The 9512-nt window shown below is 35.5% G+C and overlaps 1 protein-coding gene across 1 annotated transcript in view; it reads left to right on the top strand.

Annotated features, from left to right (window-relative positions):
- LOC137390048 (putative helicase mov-10-B.1) overlaps nucleotides 1-140 on the top strand; it is a 61994-nt gene extending 61854 nt beyond the window's left edge. Inside the window, exon 18 of the transcript XR_010978094.1 lies at nucleotides 49-140. The gene's annotated coding sequence lies outside the window, so the exon portion shown is untranslated. The remainder of the gene's footprint in view (nucleotides 1-48) is intronic.
- The last annotated feature ends 9372 nt before the right edge of the window (nucleotides 141-9512 follow it).

Here is a 9512-nt window from a genome sequence, read left to right on the forward strand (position 1 = left end):
ATCCTGTTGAACTATCCTCGTGTTAAACCATCTGTTTACTCCTTTTAGCAAGCCACATGAAGACAAAAATGCTTCAAATATTCTGAAATCACTTGATTGTATGCAAAAGACTGCTGCTGTATGCTATGGTGTTTCTACTGGTAAGTCATTCAACTTGTTGGAGGTTGTCCAAGTACTTGGAGGTTGAGCGATGATGGAAAGAAAACAACAAAGTATAGTCAAGCTTGTGTATCTAAAGCAACATAGACATTGAATTTAAAGTGTTTACATGGGTAGAATAGAATATACCAGATAAAAATTTAGTAGTTAAAAGGTATAGCCATAGAGCTAGTAGCAAAGGTGAGCTTAAAAGTTTTAGGCTCACTTTTCTTACTAGCTCTATGGCTAAAAGTGCTTTTTAAATAGAGGTATAACTTCAAACAGAAGTGTAAGCTTAAGAAATATAGGCCATGTCATATTAAATGAATGGTTCAAACAGAAGCACCCGCTCATACATTCAAAAATTGCAAATAGAATTCTGCCCTGATGAAAATAGTCATTTGAAACTTGCCCTACTAAAAATAGTCGATAGGAACTTGTCATACTGAAAATTGTCGTTAGAAACTTACCCTAGTGAAAATCGTCGATAGAAACTTACCCTAGTAAAAATATTTGATAGATACTTACCTTAGTGAAAACTGTCGATAGAAACTTACCCTAGTGAAAATTGTCGATAGAAACTCACCTTAGTAAAATAGTCAATAGAAACCTACTCTAATAAAAATTATTGATAGAAACTTACCCTAGTGAAAATAGTCGGTAGAACCCTACCCTAGTGAAAATAGTTGAAAACATATCCTAGTTAAAATAATGAATGAAAACTTACCCCAGTCGAACGCTTTTTCTTTATTTACCCGCTTCTTATGATTGGGTCGTAAACTGTCATCTTTGACATTGTGAAAAGGCCTTCGAATCTTGGTGATTGTATTCTCAGCGAGGGCTTCGGCAAGGCTTGGCTCTTGACTAGTATTTGCCGATTTAATTGGTGCCTTTGGGCCGGCATGTGATTTAAAATGTACTGTCCAACTATTTATATCTGTGGTTGGCTTTTCATTTGTGACCTGTCGCATAGACTCCAAACTTTCCTGTAAACCTGGTGAAGGAAAATTCTTTGGCTTATTCTTCATTTTAGTCAATTGTTTGAGTTTCTTCTGGTCTTCCACTTTTTCTTTCTTGCCCAAATGGAAGCCAAAACTTTGACCAGAAGCGGGTTTAGAAAAGTGAATAGACTGAGCGGTGAGCCCTGGTGCTGGTTTACTGTCTTGCCGGACAGGTTCATTGTTTTCATTGGAAGGCTTTTTTGAAGCCTGACCTTTAAACTTCTGTCTATAGTGATCTAAGAAAGCCTCGTGCATATTTCTAGAAGGTTCCATTGTCTCAATAGCAGGGTCTGTAAAATACATTTCCTTATTTGTTGGACAAGACGAACGTGACGTTGAGATGTGCAGAGATGACACTAAAGCAAGGTAAAACTAGTTCACAGGTTTTAAAAGTACAGTAAAACCTGTAATTGAACGCCACCTTTATTTGAACGTCGCCTTTATTTGACCGCCACCATAGAAGGGTTGAAAAATAGAGCACCACGCTTTACTTGAACACCACGTCCATTTGATACCCACTTTGACATTCTTAGATCTTTACGAACCAATAATAGCGAGTGATGAGTAGAAAGGTGTCCACAAAATCGTACTAATAATGACTCTTTTACATCCATAACAATTGATTCTTTCATTGTTTCTGTTTTTACCGAAGTCCGTTTTTCAACTTCAAAGCTTTTCGGTTTTTTCCTTAAGACTTTGAAAGCAACACAATAGAAATAATTAATAATCGTATCTGCCTAATGTTCCTTATTTAACAGGGTCTTGATATTTTGGCGTATGTGGCAAACAGTTTACATTTACCATGGTATACGAATGATTATTTTTTGGGTGAAAGCTGTTCTTAGTGACGCAATCTTTTACGCCTGGCATTTGTGTGAAATGCAACACTTGAAAGTTTTGCTCTCCTAAAAATTTGTTTGAACGCTAATATTGACTACTTCAACAGTGCAGAAGAAGAGCTGAACTCAAAAGACATTGTGGAAAGTATCGGGCCGCTAATAGACAATGTTCGTTTCATCGAAAGCAACAATCCAAACACAACTGGCTGAGCAAACGATGCAAATATTTGTGTTACAAAAATGCTAACTTTGTTTCTACATGTATTATAAGTATGGTTTGTTTATGTAATTTTTTCTTGAATATATATATTTAGCATTTGATAGATTATTATTATATAATTTATGAATTTGCAAATTTATAGCATATTATTTGATAGCAACCTTGTGGTTATCTTAACTCGGCTTATAGGACGTGGGCCGAGCAGGCAAAAGAGCTCTAGAAATGGAGTTCCGTTGGCACCCCCTTTCAGTAGCAATTATTGGAGTGATTTAGACTGTTTTGGTATGGAAAATTCAAAACTGAAAAGTTTCCGTAGCTGCCATTCCCACTTCCATGAGAAATTTTGTTTAAATGATGTTTTAAGGATTTATCTCCCCTGTAAATAAGATTCCTTACATAGAAGCATCAGATTTGCAAATTGCAACATTTTCTCATAATTATTTTGCAGTGATTTAGGGTCTCAGTAACGAAATCAAAATTCATCTATCTATTTTCTAACATTCCATATTCTACGATTGTTACACATACATGTAACTATATACATATATATATACATGTTTATATATATGGTTTAATAGCTTTATTTAACAAAAAAAATTCAAAACACTATAATTATGTTATACATGTATAACCTGACACTGATGAATCATAGAAAATAGTAAGAACGCTGCAAGCACTGTGAACATGGTGATTATTATTAGCAGTATTATTAGTAGCTAATATCAAGTCTTACAAAACGAGCTGGGATATTTCAAAATATCGCATATCCTAACTATTTGTTCAATATGTTGAGTTCTTAGTCATTTTCCTTATCGTCGGCATCCTCTGCTACTGCTGTTTCAGTTTTGTTTCAGTGTACGCATGTGCAAAGCCCTGTGTAAGGCAGCTTTGCCATGATACTGCCACATCAGTTCCCTCGGCAGCTGGATTTTTGACACTCACATAGAGCTGCTTGTAGAATATCAAGTGGGGTGGTGATTCTGGTAAAACACTTTACTGCATACTCATCGTTTTTCGTACCCAGTATTCACCCATGTAAAGAAGGAAATGGTGCATTGGTAAGTTGGGTTGTTAACTCTTTCTATATACATGTAGGTAGCTGCTACATAATTGGCACAATGCACATGTTCTCTCAGCGATTGAAGGCAGGGAGGGCTGGACTGATTCGCCCCAAACATGGACGCAAAAAGCCTGTACCTTAGTCAGTTGAAGTCTGTGCCATGTTCCGGGTTGCTATTTTCTTGGCCATAAAGTCAGCATGTGTAAGTCACACAGGGAGAATAGAGTTGCACCAAAACTTAAATGATTCTCAGAGTCCTTTCATTGCCTGCTGAAGGTCGACTTCTGTTTTGATGAATTTCCTATGACTCTTTTTTCTTTGCCTGCAAATGATGAAATTGTATCACAGCCAAAAAACTGGGAACCTATGAGATTTTCACATTGGTAGATTATATCCGAGCTTAGTAGCCATCGAGCTTAGTAGCCATCGCACTGACATCTAATAGCCATTTCTCATCTCTCTGTCTAATAGGAAAAACGGAGTCTGGTAATTAATATTCTTACCATGGGCAAGTGCCATGATAGCAATGATTATGTCAAAAGATTTGATCACCACCTGTGAATAGCCATCAGCAGCATAAGATGCATGCAGCACAAGACGGTGTCTGCCTCCTTGTAATCACAAGCCAATGTAGGCGCCTCTATAGTGGTGGGTTGAGCATAAGGGTTAATATTAAGCCAGTAGCATGATCTTGCGGTTGTAGTGTAGAGTATTAGGGTATCATGCTTGACTGTAGTCTTCCAGTATGAAACAATGAATGCCAACATCATTTCCTTGTTTCTTACAGACTTTACAGAGGCTTTTCAGTCTGGTATCTTCACAGCTTTACTAAAATGAAGATTGCTTTGTAGTTTCTTATCACCTTTTGCTTCACTCACTCCCCTTGATTTTATTCTTGTAATAGTTGTCTATCACAAAATCCACACAAACAGCCTTGTACTTCTTAGTATGAGCAATAAGCACATCAAAAATGGTATCAGCAAGTTGATGGAATGTTGAAAGAATGGCACTGGCAGGCAGGGCTTGGATAAGCGCCATGGCATCCACAAGGAAGGCCCCACATCCTCAATAGCTTGGAGTCACTGCATTATGGTAGTTTGGTCATGTCCGCTGTAGATATGAACTAGTCCTCTGAGAAGGTTTCTAAGTCAGTTGCCCTCTGGGAACCTGGGCTGTAATATCCAAAAACTACAGTTAGAGGCACAGCTCTCTGCTTGTCCCATTACATAAAAAGTTCCAAGATACCATAGTTAAGTGGTGAACAATCTTTTTAAATATATACTTAGATATATAGACGCAGATATACTCGTCATAACACTTGTTACGAGAGGCCATCTCTAAAGCAATCGCATCTTGATCAACGTTCTATAAAGTACACGTTCTTCGTGTTTGATGGCAGCAGCATTCTTCAATACATCTGCATGTGTAGGCAGGTGCACTGCTTACAAAATTAGCCGGTTGTCTATGCGGAACCGTTCATGAACACGTTGATAGGAGTTTAAAATCAGTTGTAGGGGGCCATAGTTGATAGGCGATATGATGCCAATCATTGGTACCTTACCAGTACAAGTTGGACTGCAAAATAACACAGGGCACTGCTCATCAATTACTTAATCATAGTCAAAGCAACTGAAGAGATCATATCTTAAGTTAATTTACAGGATAGATGGCCATACCAGCAGACACAGTTTTGGCCACATGAAGGACAGCTTTGCGAGTAGTTGATTCGTGTAAGTAGTACTACACCTACTTTTCACAAATCATGCATACATGTTTAAATGTAGGTCTTGATGTGTATAAGTGGACAGCAGAATTGGACCGTGTGATTTTCTTTGGTGGCACATCGTCATCTTGACAAGGTGTATCATGAGTAGCAGGTTTCCGACTATCTTCTTGTGGCTAAATGAATGCCAGGACAACATCGACTGGGGAAATCACTATCACTTAGTTAGCTTGGACCAATAAACTAGAATGAATACATGCATAATTTGTCCATTTGATAAACAAGGGCAAGACTAATGGCTAATGCCTTGCTGGATTGAAATTTTGTTATTTTTCAAACTGAATGCAAGCACTTTGATCAGTAGCCACCACTACTGGTTTGTACAGATTACACTGTCAGCATTACTTGCATCTTAATAATGATTATTAATTACATAACTGATATACATATTTATTTTATAGAATAATTATCAGTCATATTATCTCACCTTAAATGTTTGAATGATAAAGTATCACGTCTAAAAAAAACTCACCTCACTGTGTTTTTTCTTAGCAAGCTTAATTTTTCTGTTGTTAGTCAGTCTTTGATAGCATGTTCTGCGAATCTGGGAGCCCTTGCAGACAAGTTGAAGGCGTACAGCATTAGAAACAGACCTTTCAGGCTCTTTAAAAGTGTTTTTCCAGCTTTCTAGACAGTAACTAAGTGTTTGATTTGCGTGATTAGTCAATTTTTATCAAACTATATTCTTGAGAACCAGTTATGTAGGCTACATAAGCCATGTCAAAGCATGAATGCACAGGCCTGCCAACCCAAGAGTGGGGCAATGCGTGAGATTTGGTTTTGGGGCAATTGATGTGTCAATGATAGCATATATAAAATTGTGGAAATTGGGGTAAAAATCTCACGCATTTTAATTTTTTCTTTGGGGTGATTGCGTGAGTCTCACGCCCAATGCGTGAGAGTTGGCAGGTATGTGAATGCACGACAAGAAAATAAATTACAGCAGACGAAGCTTTGCGCTTGATTTTTGTAATAAATGGACAAACTGTGACTCACTCCGTAAAGAGCCAATTACATTTCGGTGTGAAAGGAAACAACTCCTTTTAATCTACCCAACAAAATGAGAAAATTCATCCACTAGTGGTGATGGTCTGCATGGCAACTCGTTGAATATGAATTGTACTCCATCAAATCTATCTAACAAGTGCAAAAGATTGCCACTGAAAAGAGATGCCAACGGAAATGCAAGATAAACTGCCTTCGCCCACTGCCTATTATAATAGATTGATGCTCATAACTCCTATTGCATATAAAAAGTCAGTTCTTGCTGCCAACTAGCGAATAAATCAATAATTGTAACTTTTACGCAACATTGTTAAATATAGTTATAAAATAAAGATGTTTTAAAATTTTAAATGAAATAAAAAATTGAAAGCTCCAGCAAATTGTAGTGCAGGGCACAGGCTATAACATCATCGCAAGTTAATTTTAAGCTATAGATATCAACATGTAAAGATATTTTTCAGATTCCCAATGCATATTTATTTAGATACTACAAAAATTTGGAGGTAAGTTAGCAAATTTATTGCATCCAAAAGGATTTATGTCACTCCACTCGAAGAAAAGTGCAAAGTATAGGTGACATTTGCTTTGCCCGTAAAAGGGTTAAATTAATCTTTCTAAAATTCTGACTAGCTATTAAAAAAATAGAACGCCACCTTTATTTGACCGCCACTATAAAAAAGGGTTGAAAAATAGAGCGCCATGGCACTCAAATAGGTTTTACGATAATTGTATGTGGTACTAAATTGCAATCAGTCTAGATGTTACATTTAGGAAAGCTGATTATGAAGAAATAGCAGAGGAGGGAACAGCGAAGTTTAAAGGTGTAAAGTGTAGATGGATAGTGTATATGTATATTGGGGCCACATGCTATGCTCTTGACTATATGGAAATCAATTGGCAATTATTTTCTCAAAAGAATAGGGACATCTATGAAAGAGATCCTCGAAGCAAGGAAATTAAAGGTATATTACATAGGCATAAAGCTATGCGCCCACAAATGGGCACATCAAATGATCCACATTGTCAATTAGGTATTATTGCTAATTATATTATTAGTTTATATATTATTATATACTAGCTGTGCTACCCGGCGTTACCCAGGTAATAAAAAAGTCTTTGGACAGAAAATTGATTTGTATTTAAAATATACGGTAACAAAGTTTGCCATTCTAACTTTCAAGCCACATGTCATTAGAAATGTGTTTTGTGTAGTTTAAATAAATCGATAGAAAAAATAAAAACAACTTAAAGTTTTCAAATTTTTTCAAACAATTAACTTTCAAATTTCATATCGTGAGGAAACTGTTTTGTCCAGGACAACTAAATTAAAAATAAATAAAACAACTGTAAAGGCTTTCAAGCAACTGTAAATTTAAAATTTCATAACTTGGAAGAAGTGTTTCGTTGACATAAATTAGAAGGAAAAATAAAAATGTAAAAGTGTTTAAATGTAAATGTGAAATAATTAGCAAGTAATGGTTAAATATAGTTTATTTTGCTACGATTACAATCAAAAAGTACTTGGTATACAATTATATGATTTCAGTTTGTTTCAGTGTTGGCATGCCCAAATTGGCATGCCAATTTTTGCATGCCAGTATTGGCATGCAAAATTTCGTGGGCTATAGACGTACATAGAATGGTATAGAAACTCATAGTCATTAGCTAATGCAATCACCTCCTGGTAAAAATCATCATCATTAAAAATAGTACCAAAATACTATGTTAACCTTGGTAACTATAGGTGTAAACAATGACTTGAGTGCATTTTGTGGTTATGATCTGCAAGATAATATAACATTATAATGTAGTGGAGAGTTTTTACCCTCGAGAGATGGGTAACATAAAAGCTGAATCTAACTTAGTTGAATTTAGTTTAGTAAATACATACTTGAAGGAAGTTCTACTATGTATTTTAGCAAACTTCAAACTTTTAACATATATTTTATCATTTATTCGTTTGCGAATCATTTTTATTATAACGGATACCGGATATACCGTATAACGGATAACTCACCATGGTGAGTTCAGCGACATATATCTTTTAATAACGTATATAATCAGTACACAAATCACCAAATTTTAAGTTCGAAATAAGTTATTGTTGATATCGTGAGGCGGAACAAATTTGCCCTAACGAAAAAAGACGAAGAAGCATCGTGTTGCATATATACTTAGGTCCCAAAATATTTCTTAACAGAGGCATCGTAACGCGTGGGCGCAATGCTTAAATAATAGCTATAGCTAGACAATCACAACGATGAATACACGAATACACATATGACCAGTGTACACATACTACACAGTGTATCACATAGATATGATACTACACATGTACAACAGTATATATATGATACTAAACATGTACAGCGTTATACATGTAGATGTGATACTACTTGCGACCAACATAAAATTAACATGGAGGTATTACGAAGCGGTAGATAATCATTTTGTGCAGATATTGCATTGTTGCAAACAGTAAGGTTATAATATTACAGAAGTGCATCGGTATGGAAATATATTCAAGTAGAAGAGAGTGAGAAGATAATATACCACATGAGTATAAAGGTGTGCGCATACACTACCATCCAAGTGCAACATTGTGAGGACATAGGTTTACACTGGTGCAACAAATGAGTATAATATCGTAGTTGTAATACACAGTTTTGGTATTGCACCACACATGCAATAGTGCATACATATAGCACTAGAGTAGAATAATATTACATGCTAGCACTTGTCTCTGCAGTATTACAATGTAATTGAAAAACCTACCTTTGCTGACCTTGAGGTCTAGACAAGTTTTTCCATGACAGACTTTGAAGCAAGCTATTCCGTATAGATAGAGCGTAACTAGAACTGCTACCACTGCAACGGCAGCGCATACAAACAAAAATGTTATCGCGTTCTTCGGCACTACAAAATAAGAGTGTAGAGTTAAAACCCTACTAACAATCAATTCAATGTTCTAGCTTTTCAACATAGGACGTTAAATGCAATGAATGAGTATTTAAGTCTGCACCAAAGTTATCTCCATCAGAGTCTGTAGAAATATTGCAGTTTCGCAGTTGAAAGTGAAGAGGCTCACAAAGATTAAGAAGAACATGAAGAAAGATATTAATAATAAAAAATATATAAGCTAAGACGTAATAAAACAAAAAATACATAAGTTAGTGTCAACTTCACCTAGTTTCATTTAGAGTAAGTGATGCTGTGTATTTTTATTAACACTCCTTTGAGCCAAATTTTTTGTTTAAATTTCTTGAAAGTTACAAACAATTATTTTATTTGCTATTACTTTTTGATTTCATTTTTTGTACACAATTTCGTTTTTGCGCTTATTTTTTACATGTGTTTTTGCAATTAATTTGTTTTAATACGAGTAATATTAAATGTATTAATGAGTAAATACATATACGCATTAATATTTAAATGAGTAATTATCAGCTGTATGTATTAAGGATCT

The sequence above is a fragment of the Watersipora subatra genome, chromosome 3 (assembly GCF_963576615.1).
Source record: "Watersipora subatra chromosome 3, tzWatSuba1.1, whole genome shotgun sequence".
Lineage (NCBI taxonomy): Eukaryota > Metazoa > Bryozoa > Gymnolaemata > Cheilostomatida > Watersiporidae > Watersipora > Watersipora subatra.